We start from the raw sequence: 21215 nt of genomic DNA, 5'->3' as shown, positions 1-21215 counted from the left end.
GAAACAGTTAAAAACTTTTTTAGTGAATTTAAATGAGACGTATCTTAATTCAGTGATGGATTTTTGTTTCTATGAGTCTAGAGTTTCTATTAAAAATGGAAATATAAATTTTCTTCTAAGCAAAAAAATAAATACTTAATCTTTCTGGGTTTAATACAGTCATTAAACAAACAATGATTAAGTGCTTGTAGGTACATGAAACTGAGGTGAACAGGGCATAGAAGGGCCATTTTACCTGCTTTGGGATCTGTTGTATTGCCCAAATGATCATCATTGTCAACATACATCTTTTTATTGTCATGTAGTTAATATGGCATGCTCATTCATGTGACCGCAACTAGAAAAACAATACTTTCAGTGGGAAACATTTAGTCATTAAGAGTGTTTAACCAGAGCAAGAAAAAGATGCTTTAAAAAGTAAAAAGAGTTTCGGGTACAAGGGTGGGTCAGTCGGTTAAGCATCTGACTCTTGATTTTGGCTCAGGTGATAATCTCAGTGTTGTGAGATCGAGCCCCACATTGGGCTCCATGCTGGGCATGGGGCCCACTTAAGATTTTCTCTCTCCTCCCTCTGCCCCCCTAAAAAAAAAAGTAAAAAGAGTTTTCATCATTAACGTTGGAAATAAATATTAAAAATTTGAAATCTGTGGTCACGCTTTATATGTGTTTTTTATTTAAATCTTGAAGGAAATAAACACACTGTCAGTAAGCAAATTTGAAAAGGGTGCAACCTTTCAAATAGAAAGTGTTACAACTAATTTTTCTATTAAAAACATTGTTTTCAGCTTTTTCCACGCTATTCCTTTAACTCATATGTATTTAAATTCACAAAAGTTCATTACTGTTTCTCAATTTCAATTTCACAGAATTATCCAGGAATTAGCTGCTTGATTGGGGAAAAATTTAATGAATTTTCCCTTTTCATTGATTGTTGAATGCCTATCTCTTGCTACAACAAGCAATTAATATGATCATTAAAAAAATAGGATCATTTTACACATGTCTATTTAAATTTCAAATTGCCCAGTCCTTTAGTGGCCAAGTCCTGGCCTGGAATTTCATCAGATATCAAGCAGATTTTAAAAATAAGAGTTTTCTTTAATTACAAATGGAAATGCTTTCTTACTGAACCAGATCAGGATAGGATAAAATTAATACATGTTTTCACTTTTAAAATAATAGTTTTGGTAACTGAGAAAGCAAGAAACTTTGCAACAGCATTTTAAACATGAATGCTCAATTTGCAATTTTTAAAAAATTAATTTTCACAAACATGTTTTAAAGTTATCCTGAATAGAAAGGAAATATAATATGGGAATTTCTCATTTCTCAGACATTATTAATTTTCAAGTTTGAAAACAAGTGCTGTATTGTGAATTTCCTTTTTTCTTTTTTAAGAAAAAAACATTTGCTATACAATTGGCAAGTGTCAGCAGATTTCCAGGAGGAATATTAAAGGAACAAACTTTTCCACACTTTAGGATTACCCATATATAGCCAAATAATTTAATTATCATAGAAATTGGAGCCAGTACAGTTGGTAATTGCTATCATTAAGACTATTGCTTGTTGCAGATGTTACCAGTAATTGCCATGAATGAGCTGTTGGTGCACCAGTCATCAGAAATCTTAAAGTCTCTGAGTATTTTACTTCTACAAGCAATTTTACATTTATTTATGAAGATTCAAATATTTGTTTAATTATATAATATAAAGTGTTATGAGTTAATTTTATTATGCGTTATATAAACATTCTTAGATCCTCTCGGTTTACTTCACTCTGCCCTATAATTAGTTCATTTTCTATCTGAGCTATGATGAACCCATCATTTTATTGTATAAACCCTCTGATTCAACACGCTTTTCATTAATTAACGTAGTTTTATTGTCCTTTGAAAATGCAAGTACCCACGAACTAATGATGCAGAAATTCTTAGTAATTTTTGTGAAAAGCACCTCATTCCAAAGCACCTCGTTTAAATGCTGTGTTACTTGCAAGAAACAAGTGATTGTACAGGTTACTTCCCTTCAGGTTTTCTTCTTTGTAAACATGCCCAAATCAATAAAATGTTTATGTACAACAAAGCAAAAGATCAATATGGAGTAAAGTAAGAGAGAAAATATTGAAGGACAATCTGTAAGCAGTTAGAAGACAATGGAATTTTGAACCATTACAGCAGGGTCTGTAATGAACAAATCATGCCAGACCATGATAATAGCCTTTTTGATAGAGTTACAAAACTAATTGGATGAAGAGGGTAGAACAGACGTCATGTATTCGGGCTCCAGTGAAGCATTTGAAACAGTGGATCATGAACTTTTACTTGCAAATTAATTATAATTGTTTTGGATGAGAACAGAGTCACATGGATTTGGAATTGGCTAAAAGATCATAAACAAAAATAATAGATGGCAATGAATCCAGTTGGAGAATAACTGCAGCAGGTTTTCACAATGGTCAACGTTTTATAAATCTCTATTTATTGGTTGTTAAAGAGGATTTTCCTCAATAATTTTGAAGTAGAAGTGTTTTCATAGGTACCAAATACAGTAACCAGAGAAAGCTAATTGCTAAATTAAGCTAACTGCTAAATAGATGATTTTACATGAATCAATATCTAATTTAGAATTTATACTTAAGGGGCACCTGGGTGGCTCAGTCAGGTAAGCGTCTGCCTTTGGCTCAGGTCATGATCTCAGGGTCCTGGGATCGAGACCTATGTCGGGCTCTCTGCTCAGCAGGGAACCTACTTCTCCCTCTCCCTCTGCCGCTCCCCCTGCTTGTGCTCTCTCTCTGTGTCAAATAAATAAATAAATAAAATCTTTAAAAAAAAAAGAATTTATACCAAAGTCGACTTTTGAAAATGTTATGTAAAAAAAATATAAGTGCATAATATTCAGACAATAACTAGTGTCAATAGAATAGAGTATTTTAAATAGTACCAGTTGCTGTTTAAATATTATTAATCATGTACCTTAACTGCTTATTAAAGTAGATTCAATAGCACCTCCATTAGAAACATATCAAAGAAATCAACATATTGTCTAATTTTTATAAATCATGCTTGTAATTTCTCTGTATTTGTTAAAATTAAATAGATTTTATAGTAATAAGAGGACAGGATAGCAAATCTAAAGTAAATATAATATAGATTTTAACTGGTAGGCTATCAAAAAATACCTCTGAAAGAGTCTTTTATAAAAGAAGAACTAAACTATAGATTTACAATGGAATGTTGTAGAATGATTTTTCCAAAATGTGGGCTACAAGATATTTTAGGAGTTATTATGCAATAACGTTTTAAGTTGCTTGCATTTATGTGTATTAGGAAAAAATTGACCCATGACATAAATGTTACTTAAAAATATATTTTAGTTAAAACAAGTATTTCATCTCAAACTAAGTATTCAGTTATAAATGCCACAGCAATATAAAGTATGCCCCAAATTCAGGAAATTGATACACAGAAGATTAATGTTTGGGAAATGTTGCAGATAAAAGGCTGATATTGTCTCATTCGTCAACCAAAAATATTTTTAATTACATGAAAAGGTAACATATTGAAACAATACAGGCAAGATTTTTCTCAGCTCCAGCTGACAGCTCAATTAATTGACCAGTATTCAATGAAAAATGTTTGCATCACAGCAAATGAACATGAAGTCTCTTGAGGTTTACTAAGATTTAATCTACTGAAGTGACAAATTCTAACTTATTTACCCCTTCCAATTTTTAAACATCAATGGAATGAAATAAAAATATATTAAGAAAAAAAATCACTGTTTAAATGGAAAGAGTAAATTTGCTTCTCATAACTCTTAGGTTAAATGAAAACTACTGTTCCAAGATTATATCACCACTTTTTTTATATATAAAATCTAAAAAGAAAGAAGCATGAGAGAGCTAGAGTAAAGGAAAATGCAGATTTTAAAGGATTTTATTCCAAGTAGAAGCAACGAAAACTTTTGGTTTGCACAATAGCCTCCCGAGGGTAAAGGTGGTATTTACATCACTGGTTGTACTTAAAAGTCACCCTGATGAGCATTGAGGGCAACATTTAAGAGAGTATTCTCACAGGAGAGATTAGATGACCTATCATGCCTTTTCCATTTCTTATTTACTTGATTTTGTTGTCCTAACAATCACTCGTTTGGAAAACAATTTGCTGGCAACTTGAGTGTTTTTAGTTGTATCCTTGGGAGTTGTTTGGCTGTGTTCAGCTAGAGTTGAACTGTCATCTCCAAACATGGTGAAATTAGGAAATGGCACACCATACTCTAGTCTTTCCTTGAACATTTCTACTAGTAGAGGCAGTGTTAATAAGTCTCAGCTTTTAGAGATAAAGAATAAGCACTACAATTTACCTTACAGATGGAATAGTAATAATGACATTAACCCTGTCTATGAATATCTCCTACTTCACCGTGGTTCTTGGCTTTAATGTGGTCATAACCCTTGTCTTACCTTATGTTTGCCTGAACATTAGCATATATTCATTGATCCATTAATTCCCTCATTTAGGAAATGTTTTCTATGTATCTACTCTGGATATTAATGACACAGTAATAAAAATATAAATGTCCTTGATGCCACTGGAAGGCATAATCAGGCAAATGAGTAATTATAATAAAAGTAATAAGTGCTCTGATTAGGAAGTAGCAGGTGTTTGGGAATTATATTGAAGGGACACACAGTCTACCCTTGGCAGTGCTCATGGGGATGATGACATAGAGTATTTCAGAGCGAATTATGTGTGTGTGCATGTGTGTGTAACATATATAACATACATATAGTGGCATATATACAAGTATTAAACGTTTAAGGAGTTAAAAAAATGTTTAGTATTCTACCGAGTAGAGTTTGAAAGGAGGATGATGAAAGATGAGGCTGGAAGGGCTTCCGAATGTTGTCTTCTCCACAGCTTCAGGGGCACCATTCATGTAGACTATGTCAGGAAGGTGAAGGAAGTAGTGATCTAAGTTAGGCTAGAAGCTGTGAAGGTGGAAAGAAGTAAATTGAGCCAAGAAATATTTAAGAGACAAATAAGACTTAGTGATTGGTCTGAGGAGTGAGAGAGGAGGGCAGAAATTATTTTTCTTGGTCAGTTGGGTGGATAGATGTTGCTTCTATTAGCTAAGATGAGAAACATAGAAGGAAGAGTCAATTCCAGATGAAGAAACTTCTCTAAGGTAGTTTAAACTTGTTGATTTGAGGTATGCATAAGAACTCTGACTATTTCTAGCAGACAGTTGTAGGGTTGCAGTTCAGGAGAAGAATCTGGATTAGAGTGTGTTTTGAATAGATGATAATTGAAGCCATGGGAATTAGGAAAAAGTGAAAGGAAGACTAATCTTTTTTTCTGATTTTGGATAGAGTTGTAGCTATATAATCCTAACTTTATAATAATTTTTAAAGGGTATCTACAGGAGTATATTCTGTAATTTGCTTTGATAATCCAGGTTTTAGTTTAATATCTGTATACTTTATTAAGATCCCATTTTCCAAAATAGTATGGAAATGTAGAAACTGCAAGTAAACAGAGGAAGCCAGCCAGATGTTTTTCCATATAGATATATATGTATATACTTATGAAGTATAAAAATATGTATATTTATGAAATAGAATATATGTTTCTATTTTCCACAATGAATGTATAATATTTTATATAAGCTGAGATAAGTAAATGCCATTAAAATTTTTTCTAAATTATTTATTTTGGGGAATGGATAATTGGCTCATTTTTGATAGTTGAAACAGTATTTGTTTTCAAGAAATTAAATGAAAACGTGAATGAATAAAAAGAAACTCCCAATTTATTTAATCAAAATACTGATATTGACCTTAAACACTTAGTAGGGCCCCTGAAAATACCAATATGGGTTTCCATTCTTTCTTTCTCAGCACACCCTATTGTGGAAATTACAATGTAATAATAAAATGCCACACTATTAACACAAGGAAGAAAAACAAAGAAGTCAAAATAATGAATAGGTTATTTGTATTGTGGGCAAGTGATAATTATTAGCCCGTAACTGATGTTGGTTTTGGTATTTTGGGAAAATGGGAATTAAAAGTGACTTAAGTAGAAACATTGTTCTTAACATAGATTGCTATGAGCAATATAGCATCGTCCTGTACATTGCTCTGAATTTGAAGATGATGCTTTATTTTTGATCACTGGCATGTGGCTATGTGTATAGAAATCCAAAACAAGTGAAGTAATCAGTCCATCAATTGGTTATTTTGTTTATACAAAATCAAAAAAGAGTTAGCTTGACTGATTCCCCCTCCTTGCATGTTTGGGCATTAAATATGTAACCCAGATGTCAGCCGGGGCCACCTTGTCCTCCTTGAAATCTAGATAAAATTGTCTTGAATCTTGATACTCACCTCATGGAAGGCTGAAACGCTTTTCAAAATGTCAGTTTCATCTGGGTAGCTTGAGTTCTAACGGTTACTCTTCCTTCAGCCTCCTGTGTTCCCTGTGTCTTTTATCTGCCCTATCAATTCAGATTTGCACTTTGAACTTTTTTTATGTCACTAAACAAAAATATAGCCTACTCATATGAGACATTCATGAGCGTAGAGAACTTTTTGGAAGATTGCGACAAGGCGGGTGTAAGAGGGCAAAAGCATTTGCACTGGGCAAGAAGGAAGCCTTCACAAGGGGTATCAGGCCATCCTGACGCCTTCAGCCTTCCTCTTCATGGCACTTCATTTCTGCCAATCCTTCAGCTCCTCTGGAAAGGTGCTTCCGAATAAATTCATGAATTTATATATACACCCCAAGATGTAGATAATAATGTTGTTTTTAATTGCAAAAATTGGAAACAAAGTTTCCTTATTTAAAAAGCCTGATTCAATCAATCAGGATAATTCATACAGTGTGTATCGAGCCATCATTTAAAACCAATGAAAGGGGCGCCTGGGTGGCACAGCGGTTAAGCGTCTGCATTCGGCTTCGGGCGTGATCCCGGCGTTATGGGATCGAGCCCCACATCAGGCTCCTCTGCTATGAGCCTGCTTCTTCCTCTCCCACTCCCCCTGCTTGTGTTCCCTCTCTCACTTGCTGTCTCTTTCTCTGTCAAATAAATAAATAAAATCTTAAAAAAAAAAAAATGAAAACATGTACTCTCTTGAAAGAAAGTCTCCAAAAGATGCTACGAAGTAAAAAACCCAAGGTGCAAAGTGATGTCTGTGTTGTTTCCATTTTTGGAAGTAAATAAATATATTTTGAAGTGGAAGGCTACCCCAAATTTATAACAGCTGTTCCTTTTAGGGAGAGTTCCTGGGTTAATGGGAATGGCTTTCCTTTCAGTTTTATACCTCAGTGTGGTTTATTTTAAATTAATTAATAGTACATGAATTAATTTATTTTTTTATTTTTTTATTATTGAGAGAGACAGCAAGCACAAGTGGGGGGAGGGGCAGAAGGAGAAGCTGATTCCCTGCTGAGCAGGGAGGTACATGGATTAAGTAAATCTTCTTATTATAACATTTAGAATAGCTTAACCTTTCTTTTATGATTATTAGAAAAAGTTGCTATTAGAATAAAATCTAAAGTCCTTCATCCCCAAACTCTGGCTCCCCCAGTCCTCCTCCTGCCCAGCCAACTTGCCAGGTCTGTTCCCACACCAGATGCTTGGTGCTTGCTCTTCCCTCTGCCTCAACTTCTCTTTACCAGCTGCCTCACTTCATTTGGGTCTTGATTTCAGATGTCATCTCTCCCCTCTGTGACCATCTTATCCATCCTCAGCCCCCTAATCCATTTCAGAGTCAAATAGCCACTTCGCCCTCAAAATAAATTCCATTGTGTGTTCCGTTAGTTTCTCCCCTCAGTTAACACCAGAAACACAACCCTCCAAGGCCTTCTGTCATTTTGCAGATTCTTGGCCACACATGACTCTCTATATATTTCTAATCTGATCAAGTCAGGTCATTCCAAATGACTCTCTATACTTTCTATTCTGACCAAATCAGATCATCCCGGTAGTGGTTTCTCTATTTGTGTTGTCTTAGATCTCCTTTCCAAGAACATAAATGTGTTTTGCTTTAGTCACGGTCGATACTCTTCTCTTAGACTTGAGTTCCATCCTATTCTCATTCATCCAAGGCTGAGAATAATCAAGGTAGAATGTACCAAGCAAAGACTGGGGAGGGTGACCCACTCTGAGAAGTGCGCTAAGGTAGAAGAGAGTTTATTGCAGAGAATAGCAGAAATATAGAATCAGAGAGATATAGTAGGCCTATATTATTTTCCTTTAAGTAGTTGGGACTGTATTTTCTTTTTCTTCTTAAAGATTGTATTTATTTATTTATTTATTTATTTATTTATTTATTTATTTATTTGGAAGAGAGAGAGCAAGGGAGACAGAGCATGAGTAGGGGGGAGATGAGGGGGTTGGGAAGGGCAGAAGGAGAGGGAGAAGCAGGCTCCCCGCTGAGCAGGGAGCCTGATGCTGACCTGGATACCAGGACCCAGGGATCATGACCTGAGCCCAAGGCAGACAGACACTCAACGGACTGAGCCATCCAGGCGCCCCGGGACTGTATTTTTAAGCCAAATTTTTAAGGGTGTCTGATTATGCTCATCCTGGTAAAAGAGTGGGTGGCGAGTGAAAACTAAGGTTTTAAACCTTTTCGGTGGAACCAGTGTTTGTTGGAGGTGCCTAAAGGCAATCTTCATGTGTTTATTTCCAATGCGATTTTTAAAAGATCATTTAACATTTAAAATTTTTAATTAATATGCCAATCAATGGAATAAATATTTATCTTCACCACTGTAAGCTAGAAACAAGGTTAAGGGCAGAAAAGTTCAAAGTAGCCTGTGGAATAAAACCAGGTTAGTACTCATCTCTCTATCATGAATTCTCAGCATATGAGGTTTACTGCATGTTCCCTGAGATCAACAGTCATTGAGTGGGTCAGCGCCAACTGTCTTATCACAGAGACAACTGGACCTGTCCAAGTCCTGCCCCGTTTCCTGGGAGGCCTATGTCACCCACTCTAAAACCACTGTCTTCCTGTGATGGTCACTAAACACCTTGACAGGTCTCAGGGCAAGGTGGGAACACATGTCTGTTGCATGGGGCACTGCTCGCCATCCTGTGCCAGGCTGCTACCATTCTGACAGTAAAATGGAAAATGTACTTCTTTTATAGAATTTACATAATAGGGGCACCTGGGTGGCTCAGTTGGTTAAGCGTCTGTCTTCGGCTCAGGTCATGATCCCAGGGTCCTGGGATGGAGTCCTACTCCTGGGCTCCCCACTCTCCCTCTCCTTCGGCCACTCCCCCTGCTTATGCTCTCTCTCTGTGTCAAATAAACAAATAAATAAATAATCTTTTTAAAAAATGCACGTAATAAGTTTTGAATATTGGACACTTCACGTTAGCAAGAGGTGCTGCTGGATTAACTCGTTGGTTCTGTGTTGAACTGAGAACAAAGCTCCTCTGGCGTCTTTTGAGCATTTTTTTCTGAAGTCCTTACAAAAATATATTTGATCAGGGGTTTCTTGGCTATACTGGTTTTGATTTGGTGCTCATTCTTTGTTTTTGTTGTGGATGTTTACTCATGTGGTTAGCCCTGTGAGAACATTCAAGTCAGGCTATTGTTTCCAGACCCATGCTTTGCAATCACACACCTGGCAAGGTTCAGGAGCGTCAGCTGGGTGCAGGCCCTCAGCCCTCTTTAATCAGCCATCCTGGAACAAGTGAATGCGGAAGGCCTAGTGTAGAGATGATATCATAGGGTAGTTTCTTTTGCATTTAAGTTAAATTTTGATGCTCTTCTTTAAATTTAAAAAAGTTTTGTTTTTTTTTTTTACATTTGACTGTTTTATGGTAACAATGGGCAATGTTACTGGACATTTTAAGTGATTTCTTTTTTGATCTAACTTCTATCAACAACGTATTTTGTTTTTACAGGACAGGTTAAATAATTACCTTAAAAACCAGAAATGGATTTTCTTTATTATAAACAGAAAATTAAAAATAGCATTTGTTGATGGCTGTGATGAGAATGACTAGGATGCATAAAATATGATAAATTGTAGCATAAACTAATTTTGCAATTGTTTCCTGCTTTGAAAACAGAATGGAACATGATGGTGAGAGCTTCATTTTCTTCTCACTGCCCTAAGTTGGGATGTGAATCATGCTCCCTTTAGATCTGGGCAGACAGGGCCTCTGCCCTGGGTCCCATTCCTTAGAGGGTCCTATTTTTGTCCTTCTATGGGGGCACCCTCTCCATGGAACACATGAGTGCTTGGAAGAGACCCCACAGCTCTCTTCTAGGTTTTACTTTAGGTATCTTTATTCCCAGAATTCTCTGCCTTCCACCCACTTCCAGGACCTGCATGGGGATCTAACCTGGCTCCAGCCTTCCGAAGTAGCTCTTAACTCCTGGGGTGTGTGTACAGCCCTAGGACGACAGGGACGGACGCTCAGGGGTAACTCTATTGGATATCCACAGAGCTTTGATGGGCAGCCAACGTGACCACATGCATCCATGAAGAGCCCCTCAGGGTGGAATGAAGCCAGGGATGGGAGGAAAAGGAGGTGTCACCGCAGACTGGAGACCTGTGCCAGGGCAGGCCTTGGAAGAGTCCAGAGTTCTAAGTTCAAACCCAGCCATCCACATCCTTATGAGTGTAGATTTGCAAGATTAGAGGTGGAACATATTTCATTTAATAGTTTATTATCACTTTTAATAACTTGTAAATATTTAGAAATTTGATATTTGACCCTTCATTTGTATTTTTGTTTTGGGTCCTGCAAATATCAATGTGTACTTATATGTGACTTAGTTCAAATCATCCTTACAATAATCCTATGAGGGGGGTACTATCCCTTTCTCTACTTTATAGAAGAGGAAACTGAGGCACAAAATGGTTAGCCAACTACCTCAGGCCATGTAACTAGTGAGCTCGGTTTTACAAGAGAAGACTGGCTTTGGTGTTCTAAGGTACTTTCTCTTAACTGTGATGTTATGCTGCTTCCTAAAAGAATGTGTCAGTAATTCGCACAGAAAATGTCTGGACACAAGAAAGTAGATTCTAGTAATTCATTGGAATTCACCTTTTATGTTATGAAAATTGCCTAAGTCCATGATGAATTTTATGTTGTGAAATTGGTAAACATTTTTATAATCCTTGTAGTTACAAGGTTATTTTGAAAGAAAACATTCAGTGCACAAAAATAAGGTTCTTACCTTCTTTAATAATTTACTGAACAGTTTAATTTTATATATATACATAACATTTTTTATCATGTCAGGATATTTATATGTAAATACAAAACAGCTATTGCTGTAAGATAATGAATATGAACATTTACGGTTATGTTCCAAATCTGACTCAGTTCATTGATGTTAAATTGCAGATTTTTCAGTTTCCTGTAATCATGTTGGCAATAAATTCTAGAAATTTGCCTTTCCATTTTCATTTGATAAATGCCATTGAGCAAGGTACTGAACTAAGTACTTCAAATGAGACAGAAAAACACTACCTCTTTTTGTTTGTTTTCTAATACAGTTAATCCTATTTAGCTAATTCCTTCTTCAACAAGATTTTATCATCTTGCATATCTTACCAATATCTTTAAAGAGCCGAATGGATTTAATCTGACAAAGCTTCGCTTATGACTGGAAATAGTGTCAGAAATGAAGCTGAAGTTTTTATATTCTCACCTCAAGAAGCTGGAACAGCAACAGAGGGACAGGCCTAATCCACGCACGAGGAAGCAGTTGACCAAAATTAGAGCTGAAATCAATCAAGCAGAAACCAGAAGTACAGTAGAGCAGATCAACAGGACTAGAAGCTGGTTCTTGGAGAGAATCAATAAAATTGACAGACCACTGGCAAGACTTATCCAAAAGAAAAGAGAAAGGACCCAGATTATTAAAATTATGAATGAAAAAGGAGAGGTCACGACGAGCACCATTGAAATTGGAAGGATTATTAGAAATTTTTATCAACAGCTATATGCCAATAAACTAAGCAATCTGGAAGAGATGGAATCCTTCCTGGAAACCTATAAACTACCAAGATTGAAAAAGGAAGAAATTGATTCCTTAAACAGGCCAATTAATTATGAAGAAATTGAGTCAGTGATAAACAACCTTCCAAATAACAAAACTCCAGGCCCGGACGGTTTTCCTGGGGAATTCTACCAAACATTCAAAGAAGAAATAATACCTATTCTCCTAAAGCTATTTCAAAAAATAGAAACAGAAGGAAAGCTACCAAACTCATTCTATGAGGCCAATATTACCTTGATCCCCAAACCAGGCAAAGACCCCCTCAAAAAGGAGAATTACAGACCGATTTCCCTAATGAATATGGACGCCAAAATCCTCAACAAGATACTTGCTAATAGAATCCAACAGTACATTAAAAGGATTATCCATCACGATCAAGTGGGATTCATACCTGGGATGCAAGCGTGGTTCAATATTCGCAAATCAATCAGCGTGATACATCATATCAACAAGAAAAGACTCAGGAACCATATGATCCTCTCAATCGATGCCGAAAAAGCATTTGACAAAATACAGCATCCTTTCCTGATTAAAACCCTTCAGAGTGTAGGAATAGAAGGTACATTTCTCAATCTCATAAAAGCCATCTATGAAAAGCCTACTGCAAATATTATTCTCAATGGGGAAAAGCTGGAAGCCTTTCCCTTAAGATCAGGAACTCAACAAGGATGCCCACTCTCGCCACTATTATTCAACATAGTACTAGAAGTCCTTGCAACAGCAATCAGACGACAAAAAGGGATCAAAGGTATTCAAATTGGCAAAGAAGAAGTCAAAATGTCTCTCTTTGCAGATGACATGATACTCTATATGGAAAACCCAAAAGAAGCCACTCCCAAACTATTAGAAGTTATAGAGCAATTCAGTAACGTGGCGGGATACAAAATCAATGCTCAGAAATCAGTTGCATTTCTATACACGAATAACGAGACCGAAGAAAGAGAAATTAGGGAATCCATCCCATTTACAATAGCACCAAAAACCATACGTTACCTTGGAATTAACTTAACCAGAGACGTAAAGGACCTATATTCTAGAAACTATAAATCACTCTTGAAAGACATTGAGGAAGACATAAAAAGATGGAAAGATATTCCATGCTCATGGATCGGAAGAATTAACATAGTTAAAATGTCCATGCTACCCAGAGCAATCTACACTTTCAATGCTATCCCGATCAAAATACCAAGGACATTTTTCAAAGAACTGGAACAAACAGTCCTTAAATTTGTATGGAAACAGAAAAGGCCCCGAATCTCCAAGGAACTGTTGAAAAGGAAAAACAAAGCTGGGGGCATCACAATGCCGGATTTCGAGCTGTACTACAAAGCTGTGATCACAAAGACAGCATGGTACTGGCACAAAAACAGACACATAGACCAATGGAACAGAATAGAGAGCCCAGAAATGGACCCTCGGCTCTTTGGGCAACTAATATTTGATAAAGCAGGAAAAAACATCCGGTGGGAAAAAGACAGTCTCTTCAATAAATGGTGCTGGGAAAATTGGACAGCTACATGCAAAAGAATGAAACTTGACCACTCTCTCACACCATACACAAAAATAAACTCCAAATGGATGAAAGACCTCGATGTGAGACAGGAATCCATCAAAATTCTAGAGGAGAACATAGGCAGCAACCTCTACGACATCGGCCAAAGCAACCTTTTTCATGACACATCCCCAAAGGCAAGAGAAACAAAAGATAAAATGAATTTATGGGACTTCATCAAGATTAAAAGTTTCTGCACATCCAAGGAAACAGTCAGAAAAACTAAGAGGCAGCCCACGGAATGGGAGAAGATATTTGCAAATGACACTACAGATAAAGGACTGGTATCCAAGATCTACAAAGAACTTCTCAAACTCAATACACGAGAAACAAATAAACAAATCAAAAAATGGGCAGAAGATATGAACAGACACTTTTCCAATGAAGACATACAAATGGCTAACAGACACATGAAAAAATGTTCAAAATCATTAGCCATCAAGGAAATTCAAATCAAAACCACACTGAGATACCACCTTACGCCAGTTAGAATGGCAAAAATAGACAAGGCAAGAAACAACAATTGTTGGAGAGGATGTGGAGAAAGGGGATCCCTCCTCCATTGTTGGTGGGAATGCAAGTTGGTACAGCTACTCTGGAAAACAGTGTGGAGGTCCCTTAAAAAGTTAAAAATTGAGCTACCCTATGATCCAGCCATTGCACTACTGGGTATTTACCCCAAAGATACAGACGTAGTGAAGAGAAGGGCCATATGCACCCCAATGTTCATAGCAGCAATGTCCACAATAGCTAAATCGTGGAAGGAGCCGAGATGCCCTTCAACAGATGACTGGATTAAGAGAGGGGGGTGGGGGAATGGGATAGACCGGTGATGGGTAGTAAGGAGGGCCCGTATTGCATGGTGCACTGGGTGTTATACACAACTAATGAATCATTGAGCCTTACATCGGAAACCGGGGATGTACTGTATGGTGACTAACATAATATAATAAAAAATCAAAAAAAAAAAACTTAGTGGCTCAGAATAACAACCATTTATCTCACTCAAGTGTGTGTCAGCTGAATGATTCTTCTAAGCAATTGGACATTTCCAAGCAATGGACGCCTTTCAAGATTATCCTCGGTTGAGCACGGTAACAACAGACGCCATAGATCTCTCTCTACTTCTTGAATATTATTCCTTTGTAATAACAATGTAAACTCTAGCTAGATTTAAGAGCTTAGTATAAAAAATAGTCACCAAAGGATTCAGAGAATATGTGTGTAAACATGTTTAATAAAACTTTACTAGACATAAAAAAAAAAAAAAAAGAAATGAAGCTGAAATATTTGAACTTAACATTAAAGCAGAATAGTATGACCGTTTCAAGATACTGAATGGGTGGGTATCTGGCAGATAAATACTAATGTATCTGAAATTTTATAAAATATATATATCATTAACTATTTTATAGTGTTACAAATACATTTAAATTTTATTTTCTGCCTAATAGCAAATATTGCCAACAAAGGAATCTATTTCTTCACTCTCCAGATTGGATAATTACTGGAGAAATGTGAATTTATAAACCTTGTAGTATGACTTAGAAACAAACTTTACTTTTAAATGTTCTTTTCGGCTTCTGAGTCTGTTTAATTGAACAAATTGTCTGTATGATTCAGAATTTTCTTGGTACTATAATCCAAGTAAAACATAGATGGTTGTAGACATTGAGGCCGTAACGGTCATGCGTAAGTGTTCTCACTCATTGATACCGTAAGGAGTAAACTATAAACTTGAATCTTTTGTAACATTATGTTTATACAATATCACTTTTGTTTCATTTGTGGAACCTCATGGGACTCGTTAAACATATAGCTCTGCTGTTCAAATACTGGATGAGAATGTGGAGACCAAGCCGAGGATATGCAGTTTAGGCAAGAGTTGAGGGGTGAGGACCAGAACCAGAGTTGAGGGGCGGGGATGGAAGAAAAGGAAACTGGAGCACTGGAGCCTAATGAAGTCGCCCCGTAACCGTCTCTAAGTAAGGTAACTCTTCTAGCAGCTACTTGCTAATTTGTCCTGATTTACCAAGACTGGACAGTCACTAAAGAGAATTACCATGTTTATTCTAAAACCGAGCACCATAAGCATCACATAAAAGTCCTTTCTTCCAGGCTGGCTGACCATTTAGCACATGGAATTATAGAAGGAGAAAATAGTCAGGGCTATTGTGTCTCCTTAAGTGACTGAAAGTTGCCTGATCACGAGAACACTCCAATGCCTTCGCGTTTCTTTATTCTTCACTCAACACACATTTGTCTTTTTATTAGCAGCACCTCACGAAGTGAAGAGCCTGCAGCACCTCATACAAAGGAAACTTTTTAACGCCCGCTTCATTGACTAGTAACAAATGTATCCTTTCAAACCTTTACAAATACAATTTTAGTTTAATAAGCAAGTAAACAAGCAATACCACTTTCGTATGTATTTCCCTATTTTTCTCAATTGTCTCCTCAAAAACAAGGAGTCTTGATACTCAAAAACCGGAGAATGGAAGAAAGTCGAACTGCAGTCTCGCAGATCTTTAGTGCACCCCAGTGTCTGTCTCCTCCCCGCAGAGGCACTGACTGGGGGATGGACCCTCCTCTCATTTCCCCTGCCCCGCCACCCACCATCCCCACCCCAAGCAAGGCTCTGTTCTCTTGAAGGAAGTTTTACTGCCCAAATCCTATTTGGTGGAATATTATGGGTTTGCTTTTCATTTAGGTTAGGATTACACTTGCATTCAGTGGGTGCACATCACATTAACTCAGAAGAAAGGTTGTGAGTATTGGACAAAGGGACTGCTCTGAAGGGAGAAAGAGAGAAAGAGAGAAAGCAAACATTGCTAATATGACCTCCTATCTCCAAATTCCATGGCCATTAACTCAAGACAAAGATTCCCCATTTCGGCAGGCCCCTCGTGTTGAATCTAATGTCAAATCGTGAGTATCTCAAGTACTCCACTTTCTTTTTAATGGGAAAGAAATAAAACCATTTGTAGTTTAACTGGGGCGACTGCCTCTCAGCTTTCACGCTGGCTGTGACTATGTGCGGGCTGAGCATTTGAAACTGGAACTGGTATCTCTAGTGTCGTTAAAATCTCACTTTGGCTGAGGAGAAATTTGAACACACCAAATGGTTGACTTCTTCAATTTATAGAAAGCCTCTGTGAGTTAAAACATCAAGGGATATATTTTTATTCTTCTAAATGGGTTTATTGAGCTCCTTACTAAGTGAGTGTATTGTTTCCTGACTTAGTAAGTGAGGTATTATCTGAGGCAGCGCAGTGCCAAGAATGTTTATTTACCAGATGGGGAGGATAAGGCACCCAAGGTCCTACCCCTGACTTGCCGTGGTTGGGGTGTGCCCTTCCTTGGGTTCTTCAGCAGCTACTAAATCCTGCTGTGCTTCCTCTTGCTGGCTGACAAGAAACAGAAGCCTCTTCCCACAAGTGACTGGTGGCAGATGGATCAAGCCACGGAAACGCTACACCCCAGGCTTTCATCTGCCCAACTGAACTGGGTCATTGCAAAGTGTGCTTTCACACATTGCTTCTCTTAAGGCTGTGGTGTATGTGTAGTGTGAGCAATAGTTAGTTTAATTTAGCAAGTTTGTTTTAGACATTTACTCTATGCCTCGTAGCATGCTGTTTGCTTTCCAAAGGTTAAAAAAGACATGGATACAACATATTAGCTTGGTGTGTTTATTTCTTTCTTTCTTTCTTTTTTTTTTTTTTTTTCCTGCCTGGTGTGTTTCATTTTTAAAAGGAGTAATGAATGTAAATCTAGGAAGACATATCACTGAAATAAATCAAGGTCATTTGGTCCTCAATTTTCCTGTAAATTAACAAATTCTTTTAGGGGCAATTAGTGAACAAAGCAATCAGAAAGAGAAATGAATGGGATAAACATTAGAGGTATTTGGGCAAAGAGAGTAATAAATTTTAAAGTCTTAAAAATTTTTATTACACATATTGAAATTTAAGTAATGGGTATTACTGTTTATTTGGGGGGTTTAGATACAAAATTATAGAGCAGGGAAGTTTCGTTTAGTTCTTATTTCTTTAAAGCTTCTATCCACCTACCTTTCCATCTGTCTCTCCACCATTCATTCATCCATCTGATCACTTATTTTGTATTTAAAATTTTATTTGATGAAATCTGAGTTTCTTAACCATTTATCATATAAATCACAATTAAACGTTTTTATTTAAAGCTGGTGACTGAGGAAATATTGCCTAGGATTTCCATTCTAAGAAAGTCGGCTGGTGGGCAGTACTGCCTCGAAAGGAGGCTGGCAAAAGTATCCAAAAAACCAAAGAAAAATCTTATTCTGAAGCTTTTATGAGCCCACAAAGCCCTTAGGCACTTTGGGAGACATAAACTGGAAAACATTATCTGATTTCAGACTTGCGCTATAGCCCAAGGGAGGATGAAAAAGTGGGGGCAGTTTCGTGTACTTGTTTTCTAGATGCAAGTACAGGAATGTCTTGTTCATCCAACCCAGAACTAGCTGAGTATTTTTTTGAGAAAACCCAACAAGTGGACAAATTTGGTGGACAAATTGAATAAAATGCAAGTTATATTTGCTGTTTCACAGACCATTAGCTATCCAAGTACCCAGCAATAAAACAAATGGTCTGTCCTCTTAGTTTTAGATGAATATGTGAGTTTAAAGACTCCTAAGATTACTTTATCTGAGGTTTAATGCAAAATATATGTCAATTACATTTATGTGAAGTTCAATTCAATTAACGTGTAAAATATGACTCTGTAAAACCTAAACACATTAACACAATTTGTTTTTCAAAACAAATGAACACGGTCAGGCACATCTTGGTGTAATGGTACATATTCTTTCCAAGTTAGTGCTTTGAAAAAGTAACGGAAAGCTTTCTACTGAAAGAAAAGTCAGGTAGAAGTGCCACAACAATCTGAGTATGAAGTATAAAAGGTGACCTGAGTGAGAGTTATCTTTTATTGGCTAATTCACTGCTTTATTATTATTTTTTTTTTAGTTTTTGTTCATTTATTTGACAGAGAGAGAGGAGTGCACACAAGCTGGAGGAAAGGGCAGCGGCAGAGAGAGGCAAGCTCTCTGCTGAGCCGGGAGCCCAATGTGGGGCTCGATCCCAGGACCCTGTAATCATGACCTGAGCCAAAGACAGACTGAGCACACAGGCACCCCGGTTAATTCAGTGCTTTATTTTATTATTTTTATTTTTTTATAATAATTTTTTATTATGTTATGTTAGTCACCTTACAGTACATCCCTAGTTTTTGACGTAAAGTTCCATGATTCATTACTTGTGCATAACACCCAGTGCGCTGCTTTAAATATCTTAACAGTCATAGATTGGTTCTTGAGTTTTCTGTGGCAAATGACGTGGAGCTGATAAATTTTGTTGTAATTTTGAAATACCTGGGTCCAGTTCCTTGCCTTGTGGGCATTGAAGATGATATCTGAGTTTTCTGAATTGGCAGATTTCGCCCAGGAATTCAGTCTCAGTAGGTCCGGCAGAGCCTGGGAATCTATATTTCTATAATTGCTGCAGACAAGTCTGGGAATTCTGCCAAACTTTGCCAGGATATATATGTAATTTGTGACTAGTTTGTGAACTGAAATACAATCTATTTAATGTGCAGTCCCATTTTCCTAATGGCTTTGACTCCTCTGCTGTATCCAACTATTAGTGCCTATTTGAAAAATACTGTCTAAAAATAATTCCCATCTTTTTCATACTTTCTTCTTCTAGAAACCTATTTATCCTTTTGAGTTGATACAAATGCCACCACCTCCAGGTAGCCTTCCATGATCATTGTAGCTGAAAGTAACCCGTCCCTACACTGACCAGGCTTGGTCTGCTACAGAAATGATTTCAGTAATATGCTTTTTGGTATGATATGTGTGTCTATTTGAGGAACATATCTTTCATATTATTGTGGAGTCTACTCTAAGGATTTTCTTAAGGACATTACCACGTAGTGTCATTTTGAAGATCAGAATGATTTCCCCCCATATGAATTCTTATATTTTTCTGCAGGTAGTATGGCAGAAGAATTAGGAACATAGACTTTGTTTGTTTATTTGTTTTATGATTTATTTACTTGAGAGAAAGAGTGTGAGCAGGGGAATGGACGGAGGGAAAGGGAGAGAGAATCTCAAGCAGACTCCCCACTGAGTGCAGCATGGGGAGGGAGGGGGGGAGTCTCCATCTCACGACCCTGATATCATGACCTGAGCCAAAATCAAGAGTAGGACACTTAACTGACTGAGCCACCCAGGCTCCCCAGGAACATAGTCTTTGAAACCAGACTGCATATATTGATATCTCAGTGTCATTATTTACAAGCCACATGACTTTGGGCAAGTTACTTAATGTTTTTTGTCTCAATTTCATCACCTGTAAAATAAGGATAAATACAATGCCTATCTCATAGGATTATGATGAGGATTAAAAGTTTTTAGTTGATATGTGTAAACTGGTTAGAATATCACCCAGCATTTTACAATTACTATATTAGATATTTACTATTATTATTATTTGCCATAAGTGGTTTGCTTTTATATTATGAATTCTGAGAATTAATCAGTTTTCTCTCTTCACATTGATTGTGACAGCTATAAAACCAAGTTTGTGACCTGACCATAATAAAGCAGGGAGCATTTTTAGCCTTGTTACTGGCCCCGCTTTTTATCTCTTCCATGGTATTTCTTATCTCCCATTTAATTTATGTAATCTTGTATAATTTTATGAATTTATGGAAGCTGCTTGATATTCTTTTTGGAAAACCATAGCGCATGTAAAATAAATAAATACACATTTCTTGTTATTTATTCTGGTAATTGAGTTGCACAAAAATATGAAGGAATTAAGGGATAACTTCATTCCAGGACAAAACAAAATATAAAAAGTTAGCATTTAAACTGCGAGTTTCAGAGGGGGATAATATGTATAGAAGAAACAAGGAAGGTCAATGTGATGCAGTAGACAATTTTCTTCCTAATTTTCTTTGCTGTCATTTGCAGAAATTTATATGGTTTAGTACAGCTCTCTAGTGTGATCTTCCATAACATTTTCAGTGGAAAGATGCTCCTTTTGTGATCAGGATGCGATTTCATAATCACTGAATGGCTTTATAGTAAAACTAACCTGACAGTTTGGAAGCCCAATGCCGTAATATCCAGATAACCTCTGGGCATGTATAACAGCTATTCATAAGAGGGTGTTTTTTTTTTTTTTAATTTCTTAAGTGGCTTTTTAAAACTGCTGTCTTTTGCTGAAAATTTTAACTGTAAGAACAACAGAAACAATTTTCTCCTCCCCTTTTATAAATAGCACTGGATGACTAGGGATGGATTTCTACCCTTGAAATCTCTCAAAGGCTCAGAATGTTTTTGTAAACCACAAGAGCACTGCTTTTCCACAAGAGCATTATGTCTGTGGTTTACAATGTCATCTGGTCTTCTTGATTGATTTATAGCACAGTTATCCAGCCATCTCAATTCATTAACTTAAGTATTTTTCTCAGCTTAAGTCACGTGTCCTGTCAAATCAAGACTTCTCTTTAGTTCCCAGCGATGCCCTGTTGCTGGAATTCTGCAAATGCCAGATTAGGAAAAGGTCTCTCAACTTC

Source organism: Ursus maritimus, unplaced genomic scaffold, assembly GCF_017311325.1.
Source record: "Ursus maritimus isolate PB19 unplaced genomic scaffold, ASM1731132v1 scaffold_15, whole genome shotgun sequence".
In the NCBI taxonomy this organism is placed as follows: Eukaryota; Metazoa; Chordata; class Mammalia; order Carnivora; family Ursidae; genus Ursus; species Ursus maritimus.
Note: the sequence above shows the minus strand (reverse complement) of the source record.